Genomic DNA, 25418 nt, shown 5'->3' on the forward strand with positions numbered 1-25418 from the left:
TCTCATCACCACCTCATCATGCCACATCATGGTTACTATGTCGTTATGATAACTAGTGTGCAACTTTGTGGAAGTGACATAGCAATAGCTGTTGGATTTGCTACATGTCACCATCCTATTCATCATTCCAACCTGATTGCCATGTCATAACCTACCTTGAAGTCCATATAACATGACACCTTGTGGTTGTTCTAAAACTCTACATCATTGCCACATCATGGTCACTACTCCACATACTACCACTTGTCAACTTTTAGTTAGCTGACTACATCTAGGTAGGACCCACATCTTACTCCACCAAATTTCTAGGTTTTTCGACAGGTTGCTATGTCACTACTGGAAAGCCTTGCCATTTTCTGGTGGTGACATAGCACCTTGTCAAATTTTCAAGATTTTTGGTCGCTCATTGACATCATCTCTATCTTGTTTGGGCATTCAAAATTTACTTCTTTTTGGCTAACCACAAGCCCCACCTGTGCAGGCCACAACTTGCTTGGCTTGTAAAAGCCAATGTCTTTAAGACATCTTATGAAGTGTGTTGATTAGTATTTAAAGACTTTAAAATATCTTCTCCCTATGAATGTGGGATAAAGGCTTCCATTGTATTTTTTTAATAACTCCAATTTCTTTGTCTAGTCTTTCTTGCCTACTCATATTACCTTGTTTGCTTCATATTCAATTTTTCTTGCATGGTGAAGTGCCTCCAAATGACTTCTTTAAGATTTGTTGCTTCCATTGATTGTGGACTTCCCCTATTACTATTTGAAGATTGTCTGATAGCTGAAGTGGGATATTCTCCTTCTAGGAAAATCACTCCATCATTACCATCATCATTAGTATCATCCTACTCTTCCTCTCTAAATGGAGCCCCATATTGCTCCCCATTCTTTGGACCTGGTCCACTCTTCTAGAATACTTGATAGAGAGAAAAAGAATCTTGAATTACATTTGAATATTTTATATCCTTATCTTCAAGCCTATACTCATGCATCACCTAGTTTGTCCTTTCTCTTTATGGAGCACATCTTGTGTAAAATACTAAAGTTTTTTTCACGCCCACTATTTGAGAATTTGAAGAAATTGTATGATCTTTCCTAGTGGCCTTCTAGTAACCTTTTATCATCACTCAATTTTGCCACAAACCATTAGGATATTTTCTATCTTTAGGGCTGAAAAAGTACCATTCCAAGTCTCTACCCCGCAGATGAGATTTACTAGGAAAATCCCAGTGCTCGCAATTGTATATGTCAACTTCTGCAATTACATCAAGGTTAGGTGAACAAATACAAATTCTTCTCTTTAGATAATAGACAAAAATCTACTCCTCAGTGGGGTGAAAATGGAATCTAGGTAATCAACAAACTTGCCCCATTTGATTAATGGTCAAAAATGACAGAGAGTTATTATATGCACTTTCCTGCAAAGATCTTCACAATATACTATACAAAATAATGAATGTAATATGCACTCTCCTGCCCCATTTGATTAATGGTCAAAAATGACAGAGAGTTATTATATGCACTTTCTTGCAAAGATCTTCACAATATACTATACAAAATAATGAATGTAATATGCACTCTCCTACACACAATCTCAAACCCAAAACTCTACCAAAAAATTCTAATTTGTCTAAAATAAATTGGTCACCAAAATAACAATCCAAAATAATTCACAAAGCAATTTTGTTGATAAGATATTATGGCCGTTGACAATATCTAAAACTCTGCCACTCTAAGAAACAGCTGAATGATTTATCTATATGTGAAAAATTCAAGCCCCTCAAAATTCACTGGGTAAGCTTAGTAAAACCTTAAGCAAAAATATTCTAGGCCAAATATTTGGCAAAATAAATCAATTCTTCAGAATATGAGAGGGATATAGTGAAATTTCAAGGCAAAACTTCTCCTCGCGTCATATCCTTTTCATTAACCAAAGCAACAATATTGTACATATAGAAACTTTCCATTTACATGTAAGGAGTTTTAACTTTGTCTTATTAATTATTTCAAACCCCATAGCATCTTATCAATATGATGGAGATAGTCAGGCCTCAAAGTAGGTCTGACTAAAAAAAAAATCATTTTTAAACAACTAAACTACAAAACTGATCCATTAACCATCTCATACTGATTAGAAACAAGTTTGATCATTGAACCATCAATTAAAGATCATTTTACTATTAATCAGCAACTTGTCAACTGTGTGCCTCGAGGTCCTTTGACTGGCCTTAAAAATTCACGAGAACACCTGATCAAGCTCTAAAAAATAGCATATTGATTCTTTGTTGTACATACTTGCACCCTTTTGAATCTCATCTCATGAAAAATTTGGGGTCAAAAGATATTGACCGTTAAAGTTTCCCTTTTAGGACTGCCTACAAGTAAACATGTTAGAAAATAATAAATCGCGTTCGGATTTGACTTTGAAAACTAGGTAGTTAGACACTTGGGAGGATGAAAATTTGGGCGTTGGTTCATTGTCATGAGAAGAGTATAAATCTAGGATTTGGACTCATGACAAATAGTTGGGCATAAATGGCGAGCGGTCAAAGTGGGCTACTCAAATTTGGAGACTGGAAATAATGGTAGAAAAACATTTTTTGCAAATGGAATGTACATGGAAAGTGTGCAAACGGATTCATCAAAACTTACAAACTAGCACACTCAAAGTATTTTTAGAGTATAACTCAGTGGTAAAATCCATTCAATCTTACCTATCATGGATTTTAAGTTATAACATCATGAACAGGGGTTTTGACAAATCTGCATTTCTTGACACCAGTAAAAAGTTACAAGTTGCATTTGGAATTGCATTTGAAAATTGATCAAACGGATTCGTCATAAGCTCAAACTTGAAACATAACAAGTCTCTAACCCCTAAAATATGATGAAAAAGGATTTTTAGCATTTTGGTCAACTTGGTCCATATTATAGCAAGTCAAATAGGGCTTCCCAGAATTCAAAACTAATTGCATCAGCATGACATTGATAAATGATTAACTTTGAGAGATTCAAAACGTAGGCAAACGGATTCAAAATGACTCAAAATCTGAAACATAGGTTCTTTTGTATGGACACTAAACACTCAAAAAGTGGTAAGTCATGAAATTTTACTTGGTATGAGATATTCAATTGCAAACATAGGCTCCTATTGTTGTTTGACACTTTGGTGAAAATGCAGAATCAACAATTGCTCAAAATGGGACTTCACCGAATGACTCAGAATGGAAATTTAACTTCATGAAACACATAGATGCACTAAATATATGGTGTTAGAAATATTAAACACCTTTTAGGCCTCTCAAGTAGAGCCAGGTACATATGCATTAAAGAGCGCTCATTGGGCTTAATATTCTCAATGGTACTCAAAATTAGAGCTTCAATTTTGAGTCCCAACATGATGGATGGTCTCCACGGCTAGAAAAATCATGTCAATAGGGTTCACCTACCCATATAGAGATAATAGCATTGCCAATTAAATGCCAAGATCAGTGGTTTCAGAGTTACATTATGGTGCACCTATGAACTGAGGCACACTGTGAGTTTTGGAATCAAGCAAGATCACTCTATCGAGTCCAAATGAAATGTGATCTCTTGAAAGTGAGATAGGTTATTTTAAGGGTCAAAATTACCATCTTTTAGCATTTTAAATTTCATCAATATCCCTCACACACTTTGAGTTACGACCCTTAGAAGATCGACCTCGAAATGCACTTAAAGAACCTTGGAGACTCCTCGGTACAAGGTGGTCGCGGATGATGGAGGGTCTCCATGGCTAGAACAAGGGTGTCACATGGGTTCACCCACCTATCTATAGCTAATGGAATGAATGATTTGATTCCAAGATCAGTGGTTTCAAAGTTACACTGTGGTGCACCTATGAACTGAGGCACACTGCGAGTTTTGGCATTGAGCGAGATCATTGTGCCAAATCCAAACGAAATGTGATCTTTCAAAAATGAGATAGGTTATTTTAGGCCTTAGAATCACCATCTTGTAACATTTGATGTTTCATCGATAGCCCTCACGAGCTTCAAGTTACGACCCTCGAAATATCAACCTTGAAACACACTTAGAGCACCTTGGAGACTCCTTGATACAAGGTGGCTACAGATGATAGATGGTCTCTGTAGCCAAAACAAGGGTGTCACTAGGGTTCACCTGCCCATCTGAAGCTAATGGCTCTGATGATTTGATGCCAAGATTAGTGGTTTCAAAGTTACACTATGGTGCACCTATGAATTGAGGTACACTGCGAGTTTTGACATCGAGTGAGATTGTTGTGCTGAATCTAAATGGAATGTGATCTTTTGAAAATGAGATGGATTATTTTAGGCCTCTGTGCAACCATCCTATATAATTCAACATTTCATCAATAGCCCTCACGAGCTCCAAGTTACGACCATCAGAAGGTCGATCTCATAATGCACTTAGAGCACCTTGAAGACTCCTTGATATGAGGTGGTTGTAGATGAAGGAGGGTCTCTGTAGCTAGAATAAGGGTGTCACTAGGGTTAGTATTAAAAGAAAAAACATTATTTTTTACCTCTCTCAAGTTTTTGACATTTGGCACAATGCAAGTTTCGTGTTAATATGTATTAAAATCATAATTTTTATTGTCCCACCACATAAATTGCATTAAGTAAAATCATCTTTGTTTCTTACATTAAATAAACAAGTTTACATTTACAATATATCAAGTGTTTCATCATTATTACATCAATACACAACTACTAGAAATTGTTCTATCAAAAATAGTAGTGTCAAAAATTGTAGTATCAATAAATGTATTGTCAAAAATAGAATAGATTTTTCTTCATTCTACTCCTTATTTAGCTTTTCATCTTCATGCATGGCTAATCTTCATGATGAACCTACATTCCAATATCATAAAAAATATTAGTAACTTATTGTATTAAACAAGATAATCATTAGTTCACTGAATCATTATGAAGAAAATAACATAAGAAGTAAATATACCTAGCCGAGTGTTGTAGTAGGGTCCTCTCTCTATTTTAGGGACTCCAACAGGGCTTCATGATCAGCATTAGTAATAGTAAACATTTATTTAACTTTTTTTGTTCCTTGATGCTTCAACAACTTTACATTTGTTGCTATAATAAGACATAAATATATGAGAACTATTTTGTGCTTCTGATAGTCTTCGAATGCAGGAATTATATTCCTTCTAAGCATGTATGTCCGCAGCCATGTTCTAGTGACAACCACTAAACTAGTAGGATATCTAAATCCATCATCATCTGTGATTGGTTGTGCAAGATTTTTTTTGCCTTGTACACAACATACTAACCAATAATTAAATTTCTCATCATTCCCCTATGGTGTAACCAATGCAAAGACATGTCTTGGCTGAAGAAAATCTAATAGATGGTTATGCTCAAGTGAACTTTCCATGTCATCATTTCTAATAAAGGGTATGATAGACAATGGAGTAAGATAATGTTCATTCCATGTGTTCACCAACTCACTTAACTCACAGTGATCCCAATCACACTAAAAACAACTAGCACAAAAGAAAGCTAGCTATCATGTCCAAATGGTCCATGTGCTAGAATCAGAGCTCTGGAATGAATGCATTTTTTTATGAGTCTCTCACTATAGCACAATTTGATCTATCACCTATGGACCCTTCCTCAACCAACCAAAAGAACTTACATACCACTAAATCAAGAGTCCCCCCTCTGATAATGCTAAACTACACCAATCAATAATACTATGAGCATCAAGAAGCTCTGCTCTTGAAATGTTCAATTGCTCCTTAACTAGAGCTCTCTTCACACATGCCCCTACTCCATCATGTTCCCCTTTCCAATGGCTAGACTCAAAAAAACTCCAATTATGAGGTAGGCTCCTCTCTACGTACATCCTACACAACCAATAAAACATGTGAGTATTCTTGAATTAACCTATACAATTATCTTACCAAATGATATGTCTATCCATAGCAATTGCATGCTCCTGTAAGAAGTCAAAATAATTCTCAAAACAATGTTGTACAAACTTGTGAGAGTGAGATCTATCATCACTCATATAAAAATGATACTCTCTAATAATCTTTCAACTATCTTCTGCACTATCAGGGGCATGTCTATATATTATGTAGACAAAAATAGCAATTTGAATGGAGTTGTAATAGTGAGGTTGTGTCTCATTTTGAGGTAGCAATTTGTAGTTCTCAGCAAAGTCAACAACTAATATAATAGCTCCAATCGGAAAAGTCTCCTTACACATTCTAAATTGTTGATCCAACCACTTCAAGGCTTGTGACTATGTCTTGCATACTTGTAGAAAATATTTAGCTTGAAATTTGAAATAAAACTAGCCACACTGATTTCTTTTGCAACCAATTCACATCTAGAGCCCTCACCCCCACTCTTCAATGTGTATTTCACCATTTCATATACCTTTGAATTTACTATTGTCTTTCCAAGATCTTTTTTAAACCCCTTATCGAAACATGTGTCAAACTTGGATAAGCCACCACATTCTAAACACTTCTCATTTAAGCAAGCATTTCTATAAAAGAAACAACCATCAACTCTACGACATAAAAATTGTTGTAGCAAGTCTCTTGATGATTTTGGAAGCCCTCTATTACAATAATTCTCCAACATTTCTTTACTATGTAAATTATAAAAAATGGAGCATTATAGTTCATGGTGGATAGAAAACTTGACATGATATTTGCAGCAACATGTATTTCAAATTTTAAGTGGCACACAATAAAATGGCTTCAAAGATTCAAAATCCCTTCGTGATATATGAAGACTTGGATGACTCTCTCTAAATTATTAGAACAACATAGTTTGACTTACCTCCAAATAATGTTTAGGATGTGGTGTGCGGTCTCTGATGTCAATTCTTAACATTAACACGTCTTTAGCATTGGGTGATACTCTTGAGCTAGAGTGCCAAAATTGTGTAATTTCTTCCTTCACATCATCGAATAGCTTCTTATAAAAATGTGGAAGTCTCCCACCAAAAGCCCATGTTTCATTTTGAAGAGGATCATCAATTCTCTCTCGTCTACTAAATACTCTTCTCAGAGAAGTATGATTTAAGTTCAATTCAATACAAGTTTGTCTCATATATCTACCCTTTCTCAAATGATGACTTACCAAAGAGGTTTTAATAACCCTTTGAGCAGCTCTCGAATCCTTCTCCCTACTATTTTTCCTAATGCTATTAAGAGCACTAAAAAGATTCTTCACAATAATGGCATTTCTTTCCAATATTTTATTGACACAAATATTCAATTTGGAAAGCATAGGTCTCATATTTTGCATCTTTAATAAGTGCATAAAAAGCTGACATTGCCTCAGCACTATCTTGTTGCCAAAAAACATCTTATATAGTCTTGAAGCCCATAATTGAATTGTTCTTTCTAATTTTTTACCTTCCAAATTGGTAATAATCATTTCATGAATTTAAAAAATCCATTTTGGTGTTCTAGAACCTTCATGTCGATTATAATTAGGAGATATGTAAGGTTTTTGTGTATTGTCATGTTTGGCATGGTCAATCATGCAATTTACATTATGACCTAGTAGCATTTCATCCTCCAATTTTTCATTCTCTAAATTTTCAATCCTGGCATTATCATTATCAATTGGTACATTTTAATTCCCCAAATGTACATATTCATTATCTAACTATATGATTTCACCTTCGACCAATTCATCATCAACTTGACTCACATTTAACATACCTTATTTTTTCCTTCAGTGATTTACCTTGTCCCTTTCCCTATATGCCACAATGTCTTCATTGGATACCTTCCTTTTGCATTTAGCCTTACAACGACTACTACTCCCCATTCAGATGACAATATCAAACACCTAATGATATATTATCAAACCTTTTTCAATCGTTTGGGCCCCAAAACGTGAGTTTTCTGAAAACCCATGAAAATGGCCCACAAAAAGTGATATTGTCGAGTCTGCAATGACAGGGAATATTTTGTGAAAATCATGCCAGTTCAATCAGGTATCTGATCTAAGATCTGATACCCCATAATAAATCAAATATCCCATTTTAGATTGGATATCCAATATTGATGCCAAAATTTTGGAGGGAATTAAGGGGAATGTATGACGAGTAATATTATTTAGGTTTATTGTTATGCATTATATATTATTGTGACCTATTACTATTATGAGTATATGTGATTATTATATTATATTATTATTAAATATAATAACTTAATATATTATATATGTTAATACTATATATTATTATTATTATTAAATATAACAACATATGTTAATATTGTTATTATTATTATCATTACGACCTATGATCCATTTGGTTGGTTCTAAAATGAGTCAAGAGGGACCTATGACCCCTCTAGATGCATTTCATGATAAGGTATGTCCCTAGGGAGCCTAGGACCCCTAGAGATGCATGTAGTTGGTTCTAATGCATCGAGAGGGGTCATAGGTTAACCTATGACCCCTCTCAACAAATTTCATGACAACGTATGTCCCTAGGGCCCTAAGACCCCTAGAGATGCATTTGGTTGGTTCCAATGCATCAAGAGTGGTTATAGATTAACCTATGACCCCTCTCGATGCATTTCATGACAACTTATGTCCCTAGGGGCCCTAGGACCCCTAGGGATGCATGTGGTTGGTTCTAATGTGTCGGGAGGGGTCATAGGTTAACCTATGACATATCTTGATGCATTTCACAATAATGTATGTCCCTAGAGGCCCTAAGATCCCTAGGGATGCATGTGATTGGTTCTAATGCATCAAGAGGGGTCATAGGTCAACCTATGATGTCTCTTGATGCATTTCACTACAATGTATGTACATAGGGGCCATAGGTCCCCTAGGGATGCATTTGGTTGATTCCAATGCATCTAGAGGGGTCATAGATTAAGCTATTACCCCTCTCGATTTGTAGAGAGGGGTCATACGTTAACCTATGACACCTCTCAATGCATTTCATAACAACCTATGTCCCTAGGGGCCCTAGGGCCCCTAGGGATGCATTTTGTTGGTTCCAATGCCTTGAGAGGGAAAAAAGGTTAACCTATGACCCCTCTCGACACATTTCATGACAAAATACATCTCTAGCAGCCATATGACCCCCTAGGAATGCATTTGGTTGGTTCTAATGTGTCGAGTGGGTTTATAGGTTAACCTATGATCCCTCTTGATGAATTTAATGAAAACATATGTCCCTAGGGGCCCTAGTACCCCTAGAGACACATTTGGTTGGTTCTAATGTGTTGAGAGGGGTCATAGGTTAACCTATGACCCCTCTCAACACATTTCATGACAACGTATGCCCCTAGTGGCTTTAGGGCCCCTAGGGATGCATGTGGTTGGTTTCAATGCATCGAGAGGGGTCATAGGTTAACCTCTAACCCCTCTTGAAATATTTCATGACAAAGTATGTCCTTAGGGGCCCTAGGACCCCTTGGGATGCATTTGGTTGGTTCCAATGCATCAAGGTGGGTCATAGGTTAACCTATGACCCCTCTCGATGCATTTCATGACAACATATGTCCCTAGGGGCACTAGGACCCCTAGAGATGCATGTGGTTGGTTCCAATACATTGAGAGGGGTCATAGGTTCAAATATTACCCCTCTCCATGCATTTTATGACAACCTATGTCCCTAGGGACCATAGTGTTGCCAGGGACATATTTTTTGGGTCATAGGTTAACCTATGACCCCTCTCGACACATTTGATGACAACCTATGTCCCTAGGAGCCCTAGGACCCATAAGTACACATTTGGTTGGTTCCAATGTGTTGAGAGGGGTCATAAGCTAGGGGTTATAGGGCCCCTAGTGACATACATTTTTGTGAAATGCTTCGAGAGGGGTCATAGGTTAACCTATGACCCCTCTAGATGCATTTTAGGACAACGTATGTTTATAACCAACTACATGCATCTCTAGGGGTCCTAGGGACACAAGTTGTCATGAAATTTATCTAGAGGGGTCATAGGTTAACCTATGACCCTTATCAATGCATTTTAGAACTAACCAAATAACCTATGATCCTTAGGGATTCATTTGATTGGTTTCAGTGCATTGAGAGGGGTCATAGGATAGCCTATGACCCTTCTTAATGCATTTCATGACAACTTATGTCCCTAGGGACCCTAGGGCCCATAGGGATGCATTCGATTGGTTGTAACATGTCAAGAGAGGTCATAGGTTAAGCTATGACCTCTCTCAATGCATTTCATGACAATGTATGTCCCTAGGGGCGCTAAGACCCCTAGGGATGCATTTGGTTGGTTCCAATTCATCGAGAGGGGTCGTAGGTTAACCCATGACCCCTCTCAACACATTTCATTACAATGTATGTCCCTAGGGGACCTATGGACCCTAGGGATGCATGTGGTTGGTTGTAAATCATGGAGATGTGTCATAGGTTGACCTATAACCCCCGTTGATGTATTTTCATGACAATGTTTGTCCCTAGGGGCCCTTGGACTACCAGGGTTGCATTTGGTTTGTTCCAATGCATTAAGAGGGTTCATAAGTTAACCTATGACCCCTCTCGATGCATTTCATGACAAGCTATGTCCCTAGGGATCTTAGGGCTGCTAGGGACACATTTGGTTGGTTCAAATTCATTGAGAGGTTTCATAGGTTAACCTATGACCCCTCTCGATGCATTTCATGATAATATATATCCCTAAGCACCTTAGGACCCCTAGCAATGCATTTGTTTGGTTCTAATGTGCCCTCTTGATGCATTTCAGGACAACATATGTCCCTAGGAGCACTAGGACCCCTAGCAATGCATGTGGTTGGTCCTAATGTGTCAAGAGGGGTCATAGGTTAATCTATGACCCCTCTTGATGCATTTCATGAAAATGTATGTCCCTACGGGCCTTAGGACTCCTAGGGACACATTTGGTTAGTTCTAATGCATCGAGAAGGGTTATTTGTTTTCTCTCAAATGTCCCTTCCTCCAAAATTGCAATTAGAAAATCAATCCTCTCAAATTTCCCTCCAAAATTACAATTGGAAAAATTATAGTGATCGGATACCCGATTTCATATCGGGTATCCGATCTATTCGATTACAAATCAGATACCCAATTTTATTTTAGGTATCTGATTAGACTTGATATTTACCAAGTCTATCTGGTCAACCCAAAAAATGTGTTTGAGAAGGGTTTCACTAACACTCAGACTTTGGGTAGCCCTCTGACAATGTTATTTTCATCAAAATTGAATGAAACAAAATACATTTTTTTATAACACTCTCGAGATTCCATCGATATAATTGCTGTCAAATTTTGAGTTTGATAAGTATTTATTAGTTAATTTTAAATGAAGATGATTGTAAAGTGCTAATTGAAATACTAATTGAAAAATAGCTATAACTTTCAAATGGTATAACATTTCTTAAATCCAAAAGTTGCATCACATTCTATACTTTGCCTAGTATAAGGAAAAAATGAAAATTGGTAAAGTTCTCAATTAGTTAAGGTGGTTAGACATGGGAGTTTTTTTCCAACAAAGTTTTAGTAGAAAATTCATATTTAATTATTTATTCAGAATAAAAATACCCAAAAATATGTGTCACATCTAGGCATGAGTCTACTTTCTATATCTATAATTATATTTAAAAATATTATCATTTGATTTTGATTAAGGTGGTCAGACATAAACCTACTTTTTATTTTCACCTTAAAAATTTTGAGTACTACATTAAAATCCAAACTTTTGACATTTTCTCTAAATAAGGGCTAGTAGTTTAGAAACTACATTCAATTTCTTCTAGATTATTTTCTTACAACTTTTTGATATAAAGTCCAGAGCCACTTTAAAATTGTGTGTCAGTTGACATAATCTTGATTTGCTAGTTTTTCACTAACACTAAAGGCCATAGCTTGGTTTACCATGATCCTACACATACCCTCATCCCAAGAAGATTGGTATACATAACCACTAGCCATCAGGTCTAATACTTCTAGATAATAGTCATTTACCTCTCTCAGGAAGACTAGTTTCTATGAATCCTTCGCCAATATATGTTAGGGTTCTTCTACTTTGTGTAAAAAAAAAGTGAAACATAGTCTTCCAATGTTTCATCCTCCTTTTGTGATATTCTAAAAATTTCATCTCCTCTTGGATCACCCCCCTTGCAGTAATCTTTGTATTTTTCTAGAAATAGAGTTTATATTTCATCTCAAGTACCTACTACATTGGCTCATAAATTGATGACCATCATAAGGTTGATTCTTTTAATGTTTTTAGAAACAACTAGATCTTGTGGCTGGCATCGGTGTTATAGTCAAAGGTACAACAAAGTACATCTAACTCAAACAAAAAAGTATCAGGATCCTTAGTTACAAGGCCATAAAACATTAATAGTGTAGTTGTGGGTATTTTTTGAGATTAGCATTAGTTATGAGGCTTAGGAGAGGAAATGGATAAGTAAGGTGTGCCATTACTAGAGGTATTTGATTTTTGGGTTGCTGCTCAAAAGGCACATTGCCTACAAGATTGTAAAAATAGGTGGATTTGGACCAGAACTATCAAGAAAGCTAGCCAAGATTTCAGCAAAAGGTTGAATATCGCTTATATCCAAAGGTTTTTCTCTAGAGGAAGATCCTGTAGGAAAGTTAGGGCTTGCATCCTCAAAATGCAACTCAACTTCTTCTTCATTTTTTTGTTCACATTAACAGACTCTCATAGAATAAATCTGCCATATTCATTTTATTGTCTTTCTCTTCAATGCATGCAATTGAATTCTTCAAGCTTATGAAACAACTTTTAGAACTGCAAATTTCTAAAAAAAACACTAGCTAAAATAACTATGACCCAAAAATATGTTCCTAGATTGACACCATTCCCAGCAATGGCACCAAAAATGGTTCATCTCATAATAGGTATATGATAATCATGCCCAAGGCCTTACTTAGGAATAGTTTATTCAATGTAAGGGTTTCTACTCCCACCATGAGGTGCATTTAATTTGTCAACCCAGGGATGTATACTTGAAATGGTCAGCACAGTATGTGCACTAGGTTTCTTAAGGAGTCATTACGCTTATGCTATAGGAAAGTAAAACACTTTACTCTTTACTAAAATGTATACTAGAAATACAACTATATGCTAACTTATATTTCAACTTAGACCACCCACTATAACCACTCTTGTAGATGTAGCAAGAACATTCACAAAGTATGATGCTATAGGAAGAAGCTTATAACTTCTACTTGAAATGTTGGAAGTAAATCTACACTACTCTAATTTAATCAACCTCCCAAGTGGGCCCCCTTCGTTGGCTTCTACTAATCTACTAACACAAAATGTAAACCAAGAATTACTTCATTATATTTCAAAACTCCTTACATAACAACAATACATAAAACTGTAAAATAACTCACAACAAGAGTCAACGATATATTTCCATAAACTTTTCTCTAACACCAAAACCATCGATCCAATCACAAGAAAGAAAATGAGCTGACTACAAATCTACCAAAGGAGAAGAAGGAAATATAATAGCTCATTGTACAATCAATAAAGTTTGGATAACCACTTTAGTACAATAGTAAATGTAGAGGAAATATAGCAACACTTCATCCCTACATTCCTAGAATAATAGTTCCTCCTTTGTAGCAACCATGTCTCTTAGTACCATTATGATTCTTCCGCCGTGGCTAGGCCTTAACACTCCTCCTTGAATACTGTCAACCATCCTCTTGCTTCTTCCTTAACAAGTTAGTTATGATGTAGAAATATTTTCAAATAAGCATAATCAAATTAAATCCAAATATAGAACACACATTTTGATGGTTATATGCAATACTGCATTATATATAATGTTCAAAAATTATGACATCACTATCTACCCATGGGTTAACAGTTCTATCTGGACTTTATCATAAGTTCAACTAAGAATAAGTTCACAAATGCCTTAGTAGTATTAAAAAAAAGTATTAAAATTAACATAAAATAGAGGCAATAATTGGCCTCATCACTGATCGTGCTCATGCTGATTTCATGTTTGTAGTTTAAATTTCTTGATGTCGCTTTCAAATCACATTATCTTCCCTACGAAGCATTGATTAGATAGTTGGATGATGCAAACATGGCACATATAGATGCCCTTAGCTTATCATATATGTTTTAAATTCTTTCCTTATTGATGAATCATGGTTTACTGAGAACACTAGTTGATCATTTCCATTCAAAGACAAACTCCTTTCACTTGCCCCAGGAAGAGATGACCATCACTCTAGAGGAAATCTATAGGATTCTTCACATATCATTCCATGGGCCACAAGTAGTGTATGACATAGTTCCATAGATAGGTATTGTAGCATGAGGGCCATTTTTTAGGAGGACCTCATCATGGGAAAAGTCATCACATGGGATGAGCTAGTGCATACTTATGGTCCCACCCATAGCTTGCTAGTGGTGCTTTGTATATTTATCAGTTTCTTTTTTATGCCTAATAGAGGTCAACATGGTTTAGAGTGTGGATGGGGATAGATGTTACAATAGAAGCTAGATGTTCTCGAGTGATAAAAATGGGGTAAGTGCATGTTGGCACATATGTCTTATGATTTGCATAAGGTCATCTATCATGAGGGGAAGAGCATGGCCATAGGGGTCTATGTTCTTCAAGTGTGGGCATGAGAGAAGTTTCCTATCACAAGGCCCATCTTTGCTAATGAGAGACATGATCTTGAGCCTTACATGTGTAGGTATCATGGATAATTGATCCAAATAGCTCTAGGTAAGACTAAGTAGTGGAGAGATTGATTAGATGACCTAGTAGCAGTTGTGTGGATACCATGGAGAGAGAATAATGCATGGGATGATTTACAAGTAGAGCTAGGGTATATGTTTTCTTTCTAAGAACTGATTGGTCACTCAATCCAGGTGATTGAGATATTCTCACTGACTTGCATGTGGTGGTAGTATGGTTGACCACAAGATATTGCACAAGAGTATTGCTTATATGCATGTTTTTCCATAGACTTGGATGATGGGTTGTCTATCAGATTGGACTAGGGTAGGTCAATGATCAATGTACATTCCCTTGTTGCAATACAGTGGGACTATATGGTAGGATTAGTAGATGGGGGGATGACTCTAGCTTACCATGCATATTTTGTGAGACATTCTTTCTCTTAGTTTAGAGACCTAGTAGGGATGGCCATACTTATACAGCTAGTGTGGGAATCACAACCATTGCAAAAATAGACACCATAGAAGACACAATAGGAGAGACCTAGAGAGAGGACATGACAGGTGCATATTCCTCTCCATTAGATGGGAGATGATGCAAATGTTGACTAGATTTGGGCAGGATAGATATGTCCTCATAGTGATATGGACACCCTGGGAGTTATTAAAGGAACTACACAAAGGCCTTGTGCAGAGGAGCACCAAGTTCAACAAGTAGAGCATCATATGGGTGATGAGGAGATGTAAGGTCATCCTACTCCTGAGCCACAAGGTGGAGATATCTTGTCACAGACCTAGGAGGACCTAAGGAGATCTTAAGATCGACTGAGTGTTGCATAGTGGTAGCTGGGAGAGTTGCAAATATAGTTCATTGTTAAACATACTCAAATATCTGAGCGAGATCATGAGATCCACAAGTTGTGAGAGGAGGTTGTGTGAGAGACTCGCACATCACAAGAATAGCTAGAGTAAGAGACTCTCAGATCGTGAGAGCAGTAAGAGGTATAATAGGATAAGATTCCACTCTAGTTGGTGAGAGAAACATATTATTATGTCGTATATGTAGTAGTAGTTCCATATGAGGCATACCAAGTGCAAAAATTCTCATAGTATCCTAGAGAGTTGGGAGGTGCATGGCCTCCAACTAGACCAAAGATGCCTTCTCCTCCTCCACCTAGATGTGAGGGAGAGGGATAGAGTTAGCCCATTTTTCTTCCAATTTTTCTCTAGCTATGTATCAATTGGTGTGCCAGCATCATTTTGAACCATTTTAAGATTGATAAGCCTGAGTAGCATTTAGTTTTGTATCGATGTACACTTGACTCCATATATATATATATATATATATATATATATATATATATATATATATATATATATATATGAGATTTTGAGTCAAGTATCTTTGCTTGTGTCATTTTTTCTATTTCATAGTTTGTTGCACATGAGATGTTTGATGATATGATTATGAATTCAAATTTGATATGATGTATGAATGTAGTGTAGATGAGATGAATCATGAAATTATGTGTATGAAATGAAAAATGTGAATGAACTAACGTCTCATGCAGGTTTCAATTTGTTGATAGTGATAGTTATCCTGTAAAGATCAAGAGTACGAACCAAGGAGTTGAATACTTGTGCAATCATGAAGAAACATGATACATTGAAGAAACTAATAACCTCTCATCATGAAGGATGCAAGTAAAGTAGTGATCGAACCAAGTGCTTATGCAAGAAAAGTATGAAATGCAACCCTCTACTAGATGCAACCCTAGGTCTTGTTACTGAACTCATAAAATTATCATCATTGAGTGTTTAGCTAAATCCATAAATTTCATACAATCCCTACTAATATTGAAATCATGAAAATATGAATATGACACATATTCTATTATTTTTAAGAAAGGAGCCATAATGACCATAACATTTGTCCCTTTTGGTATAGCAAGTGAATATAAGCATCAAAGCATAAATGCTAGGATGATAATAATGTTTCTTGCATGTAGACACACCAAGAACATAAGAGATCCTTTTTATGCTCCATAATTAGTAAGTATTCTATCCGCAATGATCCTTGTGTTCATAACTTGAGATAAAAGTGTGCTAAGTGTACTCATAGTGACTCATATATTCACTTAGCAAGATGAGTATCAATATTTACTGCAGCATAGAGAATTCACTCAAACAAGCAAGAAAAAGAACCAAACTCACTGAGTTATCCATATAAAGGAGTCAAGGTACACACGGCCATCCAATACAAGATAGAGGGTCTTATAGTGGACACCCCTTTTATATGGATGTTGTAGGTCATTGGAACTAAACCTTCCAATAGAAAGAAAAGAAAAGATCATGCTCCCAGTCCTCGCTTCTCTACTCAAAAGAGACATCATCAAGTCACTCAAAAGAACATGGTAAAATGAAAGAAAAACAAAGAAAGAAAAGCTCAGCATATTTCAAACTAGTATGAGTGTCATCATTTTAGTGTTTTTGTTATAAGATTGATGTTAAGTGTTAATGTTTAGAACATATAGGCAAGAAATCTCTTTAGTAGGATGATGACAATAGACAGACTCTGTTAGGACAACAGGTGATTGACATCAAAGAGGAATATTTATTAAGAAGAGCCTTCTATGGATGTGAATGACAATAGGTAGACATAATTAGAACAATTGGTGGTTGATGTGAAAGAGATCTTCCATGAGAGGAATCTCAATAGCGACATGAGCAACAGAAAGTAGACATAATTAGAACAATTGGTGACTGATGCAAAAGAGATGTCCCATGAGAGGAATCTCAATAGTGACACAAGCAATAATAGGTAGATGTAGTTAGAAAAATTGGCGACTAACACAAAAGAGATCTCCAAGAGGGGAATCTTTGTAGTGACAAGTGACATTAGGCAGATGCAGTTAGAACAATTGGTGACTAAGGAAAAAGAGATCTTCAAGAGAGGATTATTTGTAGTGACACAAGTGATAGTAGGCAGATGTAGTTAGAAAAACTAGTGACTAACACAAAAAAGGTCTTCAAGAGAGGAATCTTTGTAGTGACATGGGCAAGAGCAGGAAGACACAATTAGGATAGCTAGTGACTAACACAAAAGAGATCTTTTGTGAGAGGAATCTCAATAGTGACACAAGTGACAATAGGTAGATGTAGTTAGAAAAACTTGTGACTAATGAAAAAGAGATTCCTATGACACTATAAGGTGTTTCCCCGAAGTTATGACAAGATTCAATCCATGGATACATGAGCGAAAGCAACAAACTAAAGTAGAAAAACAACTATACAAGAAGCTAGAAGATGCGCTACGAGATGTAGCATTCAAAAGAAGAGACACTTGTTTACCAAGTTTTTACCTTCTTGGCATAGATTCTTTGTTTTGCTACCATGATGCCCATTTTCTAGGTTTTCATCAATGGCACTTTTTCCTATTTTTCAATTTTTTTTGTACTTTTGAAAAAAATTCAATTTTTCTTTTTGGATTTTTCACTCTTTTTTTTGTTATTACCAAGGAACCTATTGCTAGGTTTTCACCAAGATAATGATTTTCTTTTTAGGACTTTTAAGTATGTATAAAGAGATTTTGAAATCATGTCAGCTATAGAACCACTTTAGATGGAGAGTGTTGATGGCTTCTTGAGCACTTCTCCGTCAGTTGTAGAAAGTTGGTAAGCACTAGATCCAACAACTACAGTAACTATGTATGGACCAAGCCAATTGGGTTCAAACCTCCCCTTTTGTTCCCATTGTTGTTAAGTTTTAGGATTTTCTCTTAGAATGAGATCAACTAGTTGGAAGTCACATGGCTTAACTTTCTTGTTGTAGCTTCTAGACATAAGCAACTGATAAGCTCAAAGATGATCGTACACCAATTGTCAACACTCATCTAACAATTTTAGCTCTTGAAGCTGAGGTATTCTCTAGTCATCATCAGTAATGAGGCCCTTCATAGAGATTCTCAAAGTAGGGACCTCAACCTCAATTGGAAGCATAACATCCACTCCATATACCAAAGAAAAGGGTGTTGTACCCGTTGGAGTTATGATACTTGTTCTATAAGCCAATAAAGCAGGATTAATCTAAAGGTGCCACTCCCTTCTAGATTTTTTGGATGTGTGATGTAACATCTTAAGGATCACCTTGTTCGATGCTTCTACTTGACCATTACCCTAGGAGTAATAAATTGAAGACCAATGTTGTATGATTCTAAACTTTTTACACAACTCTTTAAGATTCTTGTTTTTAAATTGCCGTCCATTGTTAGTAATGATGGAGGAAGGTACACTATACCTACATATGATGTAATTCATAATTAACAGAGCTACAATTTTTCCATATACTATAGATAGAGGGACTGCCTCTATCCATTTAGTAAAGTAGTCTATAGCCATAATAATGAACTTGTATCCATTCAAAGAAGATGGATGAATCTAACCCACAAGAGCAAAGGCTCATTTTTGGAATGGCCATAGCATGATAGATGGAATTAGCTCCCTAGCTGGAGTGTGAATTAGATTCCCATGGAGCTAACATTGTTTGCAAGACTTGGCAATTTTTATTACCTCTTGCTCCATATTAGGTCAATAGTAAGGAGCTCTAATAAGTTTACCAGCTAGTATCAAGTTGTTAGAGTGAGATCTATAAATGCCTTCATGTACATCGATTAATGTGCATTTGGACTCATCAAGTTCTAGACACCTAAGTAGTGTTCTATCGAGACCTCTCTAAAACAAATCATCAACAATAATGACATACTATGAAGCACTGTAGATAAGGTGACATTTTTCATTCTGGGTTAGGTTGTCTAGAATAGTTTGGTCATGTAGGGAAGAGTATATATGATGGTAGTGGGATGAGTTGTGTGCTACAATAGAATAGATCATCTCAGATTCAGGAGAATTATAGGTAGAGTAGAGTAACGTCTCCACTAGGAACTTGTGTCAAAAACCATTCTCTGGCATCTGTAACATGGAAGCAAGAGTAGCCATGAAACCTACTGCTTTTTTGTCTACTTGAGGCATTTTTTGAAATGTGAAATGAGAAAATTATTTATTTAGATCATCAACCATGCATTTATAAGGTATCAATGTTTCATCCTTGGTCTGATTCACATCATTGAGCTAGTTAATTACAAGCTAGGAATCACCAAACATATTCAATTCATTAACTCTCCACTCAACTGCAATCTTCATGTCATTAATTAGGGCTTCATATTCTATAATGTTGTTTCTACAAGGAAATAGAATCTTGTATACCTTAGGTAATGAATACTTCTATGGTGTTATGAATAAGAGCATAGCACTAGATCTGTATTGTGTGAAAGAGTCGTCAAATAATATCATCCAATTTTGGTGTGTTAGCATCAGAACTGATTCATTAGGAAAGTTAATATGTAATAGGAGAAGACTCTGCATTGGTGCTTTTGCTAATTGATTAATAATTTCTTTTCCTTTAATATCTTTTCTCTCAACATTTTGAATTTCAAACTCATTTAGTATCATGACCCACTTAGATAACCTTCCTATTAGAGCTACCTTGTTGAGTAAGTATTTCAATGGATCAATTTTAGCAACCAGTCATGTACTATGAGTGAGCATGTAGTGTCACAACTTTTGAGAAGAAAAGATGACTACCAAGAAAGCTTTCTCAATTACACTATAATTCATTTCCTAAGAAACCAACATGCAACTCAAATAGTAGATAGCTCTATCCTTGTTATCATTGTCCTCCTGGGCAAGTAAGATACCAAGAGATGACTATGTTGCTGAGATGTACAAAAATGAGAGACTTTCCATCGATAGGAGACATCAAAATTGGTGGATTAGCAAGGTTTTTTTTTATTTTTGTTAGACTTTGATCACAGTCTTTGTTTTAGTCCTATTTCACACCTTTATGTCAAAGACAAAACTAGTTCTATGTGATATTCACCCATCCTAGTTTATTTCAACTTGAGGGACTTCTTGATTTGTTTGAGCTTATCATCATGATGGTTTGTAGATTCCCTACTAGTAGGTGCAAAGCTTTCAAAAAAAATTAGCATGTTACAAGTGTAACTAGTATTTGTGGGTATGGTGACTTCAGAGCCATGAAATAAAAACTTGACGCATTGATGGTAAGTTGAGTGTACAACTTGTATTTTATTTATCCATGGTATCTATAGTAGGATATTGTATATTAATGGGATGTTAATGACTTGAAAAGTAACATCCCTTTCTATAGGACCAACTTGTAAAGGCAATACAACAAGACTTAAGGATTTATGTTCAACTTCATCATATGCCTTGATGGTTATCCTACAACGAGGATCAATGGACTCTTCAAAATAGCCCAATTGTCTGAGTAAAGTAGTAGAGCAGATGTTTAAACCAGCTCCATTGTCAATGGGTATGCGATGAACACACTTCGAGTGTATCATGACTTCAATGTGCAACAATTGATTATGTAGATAACTGAGTGAATTGTCATCCTCCTCAAAGAAGGATAGATAGTGAGATGAGGTTAGATGACCTAGCATAGATTAGAACCTATCAAGATCAAGATCTTGAGGTGCATTTTCCTTGGTGATGTCTTTTTTGAGAATCTACCTATGAGTAGGTGAGATTTTGAGCAATTCAAAGATCATGATTTGAGCACTTGTTTGTTAAAATTGGTCAACGATACTATAGCTAGTAGCTGTAGAAGTTGTTGCAAGTTTCATATGTTTTCTGGATGGTCCAACAAGGGGTCTATATTTGTGTTCTTCTAAATTAGGAGTAGAATGTTAAGGGCCTTTAAGTACTATCTTGGCATGAGAACATGTTATATCATTGGCATAAGATTGTGATGGTTCTTTGTCAAATGTAGTAGATGTGGAACCCTTCAAAACAAACAGTGTCTTAGGTTTTGTGTTGTCTTGTTTTCCCTTGATCATGATGACATCATAGTATTCAAAGTCCATAGGTTCAACCAAGTTAATCACATCATCATCATTAGTGTATGTATAGTTGACCTTGATATGGGCTTTCTATTTAGATTTTTCACCCTTCTCATAATGTTGGAATGGCTCTTTAAAAGCCTTATGGTCTAAATTCTTATTATGCCCATCTACAATGATCTCACCATTGTTGATTAAGTCTTGGAATTTATGACATAATTTGGTTTAATTGTTGGTTTTGTGACCTTTGTTCTAATGGAATTTGAAAAATACATTCTTGTTCCGCCATGGAGGTCATGGTTTTGGATCATAAGGATGAGAGTTTTTGATTAGACAAACAAGTTTTATAGGGAACTTGAAACCCAATAGCTAAAACAAAAGAAGGTTGATAATAAGTGTGAAGGCCCAGCCAAAAAAATTTAAGTTCATAGGTTGATAATAAGCATTAAGCGTAGCCAAAGGAAAGAGTTCTAAGAAAAGATCAGGAAAAAAATAAGCAATGCCATGGCCTAAAGCTAGAACAAAAAGCCAAAAGACAATGATAAACAAAAGAACAGGCAAGAGTTATTCCTCATTCTTTCACTCTAGATCATGCATAACCTAAGTAGCCTCAAAGGCCAATTGATTCTCCTTCATTTCAATCTGTTGTGCCCTTTGATTCCCCTGGTCCTGATCAAGAATGGAGTTGTCCTTTGCAGAGTCATCCTTCATTTTGGCCTCATCCCTTTCTTTTCCATCCTCATCTTCGTGCATTTCTCTATCTTTGATCCAGCCCATGAGAGAGATGATGTTGTTGTTAATGGAGCTTAACAAGGAGAACATCTAATTCATAAGGTTTTGATTGTAGTTTTCCAGGTTGTGTATCCTTTTTCTGCCAAACTGATCCTGTTAGCCAAATTTTTCCTCTTGTTGACATCCATCCCTTTCCTTGTTGCATCAATATGTCTCACTTGATCTTTAACCTCCTTAAGCTCATGGAAAAGCCATTTGATTGATCTAAAATTATCAATCATGTTATTGTGAGCATTATTTAAGAGGTTCATCCCTATCTTGCTGGCTCTATCCAGAATAGATATAATCACCAGATCAATTAGTTCTTCTAGTCATTGATCTTCTTAATTATCCACGAGGATTTGGGGATTCATGGCCTCCCTGAAGATGCTCATCTCAGAAGTCTTGAGATTGAAGTTGATCCACACTTTCCTCCTGTCATTGGTTTGCACTTCCCTTTCCGCATACCCAGATTTCTCCTCTTTCTACTCCTCAGGATGGAGATGGAAAGGAGAAAGGGGCAGCATAGATGCCTCCTCAAATTAAGAGTGCACTTCCTCCAAACTCTTTGTCTTGCATTTCTTCCTTCCACTTTCCTTCTTAATTTCCTCTTGCATCTCCTTAACCACCTCCTCAAACTCTGGTTCCTCCTCATCATTGCTATCTCCCTCCTCAGCCTTCTCAACAGGCTTCTGCTCGAGATCCCTAGGGCTTTTTCTACTTGGGGTTATGGGGGGAGGGATTTTTTAGCATGGTAAGTCACTACTTTCCTCGAAGAAGAGATCCCACCTTTCTCAGAGCTAAGGCTGTAAATTTCATCTGAGTCAAAGGAGTAGCTAGAACTTCAAGACTCTACATTCTCTATCTAAGGGGGGGTGATGCTTATGTGTTGGCATTATGATACATTTTTGTCATTAGTTACAACACTTATTGGATTCTGAATGCTTACCGAGCTCTCACTGGAAGCCAAGCTTTACCTAGTTCTCAGTGTTTACCGAGTAATCAAGGTGAACAAAGAAGTCAGTGTTTACTGAGTAATCAAGGTGAACAAAGTAGTTAGTGTTTACCGAGTGATCAAGGCGAACAAAGAAGTCAGTGTTTATCGAGTGATCAAGGTGAACAAAGCAGCCAGTGTTTATCGAGTGTTCGAGGTAAAGAAAAGAATCAGTTTTGACCGAGTGAAGATGTACTAAGATGTAATCGAGAACTTTGTGATAACCGAGCTCCTAAGGTTATCAAGGAAATTAATTTTTACCAATCTTAGATGGATATCAAGGAAACTAACTATCACCGAGTCACAAGGTTCCATCGAGTGTTTCCTTTGATCACCGAGCTACAGTTCAGATAGAAGTATTCACCGAGTGACATCTCTTCTACCAAGTCTCCAGTGGTTACCGAGTTCAGAACTACTTGAAGTGTTTAGTATGAACAATGCCTTCACTTCTACTGAGTGCATGATGATGCCGAGTAACGCAGTGGATGCCGAGTATCAGAAGGACACCGAGTCAATTCAGTGAACTCGAGTTTTTATCTTGGGCCGACTTTGTATAGAGATTTGCACTTGTTGTTTTGGCTGACCTTGCATGTATTGTTTATTTGGATGGTATATATATGTAATGTATTGTATCATTCAGATGTAAAAAAAAAAAAAGTAAGAAATGAGATGAAAAGCAATTGCAATGGCAATAGAAATTGTAATTAATGAAACTCTGAAAGTGTGAAAGAAATATATGTGTGTGAAAGTATGTGTGCTGAGTTGTGAAGGTATTCAGCAAGGTCAAATTTTGGAGCAGAAAAGTTTTATCTATCACATTAAGGTGAATCAGAGCATAGCGGATCTTATTAGCAATCAATTGTAATCAGATCCACTGTTTCATTCTAACCGGTGAATCAGTTTTTGTAAATCCTTTAACAAGGTAGACTTAACAGTCTTTTGTAAATCTCCTAACAGAGTGCATACTTTATTGTATTTTTGGAAATCCTCTAACAAGGTGGATCTAGCAATCCTTTGTGGTCCTAACAAGGCAGATCACCAGAAGTGGTCATTGTAAGCCTTAACCGGCCAACTTCATACTGCAGTAACGAAGCTTGTGGGTTTCATCCCCACCCCAGTAACGAAGGTTTCTGGGTCACCAAATCTGTGTGTTCAAGTGTTCCAAATGATTTTGTTTCATGCTTATAGTAGGTTACTTGGATGAATGATGAATATATCAGTATGCAGTTTTATTGTTGAAATTTTAGAAGTTACTGATTCACCCCTCCCCTCTCAGTAACTTGTCATATCTTGAATATTTCCAACAATTGGTATCAGAGATATAAGTTTCTCAAGAAAAAAGTTTCACAGCTTGAGCAAAGATCAAGGACAATGGAGATATTCAGACTTGACAAAACTATTGAGAATGAAAAGCTAGATCTAAAAATGGCCATGGCTCAACTCAATGAAGCAAAAGAGCATCTTTCACAATCCTTGAAAAGAAGAAAAGAACTTGCAAAGCAAATGAATGACCATCAGTATGTTGAAGAAAAGATTGAAGATCTCTCACCATCAAGTAGTTCAGATGAAGCTGACAAAGCAATCAAAGAACTTTTAGAAAAGAATGGATCTCTGCAGGAAGAAGTAAGAAAGCTCAAAAGGGAACAAGGAATCCAGTCCATCAGGCTATGCGAAATATTGGAGCAAAGAAACAAGGTAGCTGAAGACTTAGAGGTAAGGAATAATCAATCCTCTCAGCTTGAAAATCTTGTAACTCAATTATCTAATGCAAATGAAGAAATTATGAATCTGAGATCTGAGAATGAGAATTTGAGAAATGACTTAATTACTGAAAGTCAAATCAATGCAAGCTTACAAAGTGATCTAATCTCTAAAAAACAAGTCAATGAGAGAATGGTAAAATCTCAAAAGGACATGGATCAATTGAATCTGCAAAATGAAGAAAACTTTCATAAACAAAATGGTAAAGCAGGCCTTGGATACAAGGAAGAAGGTGAATCCTCCAAACAGGGTACTCAAAAGAATCAAAAA

At 36.3% G+C, this 25418-nt stretch overlaps 1 pseudogene; it reads right to left on the reverse strand.

Annotated features, from left to right (window-relative positions):
• Positions 1–655: 655 nt before the first annotated feature.
• The window catches only part of LOC149580213 (NAC domain-containing protein 53 pseudogene), a 102439-nt pseudogene continuing 77676 nt past the window's right edge, over positions 656–25418 (reverse strand).

This window comes from Cupressus sempervirens, chromosome 1, assembly GCF_028749045.1.
Source record: "Cupressus sempervirens isolate cs-2001-9-10 chromosome 1, ASM2874904v1, whole genome shotgun sequence".
In the NCBI taxonomy this organism is placed as follows: Eukaryota; Viridiplantae; Streptophyta; class Pinopsida; order Cupressales; family Cupressaceae; genus Cupressus; species Cupressus sempervirens.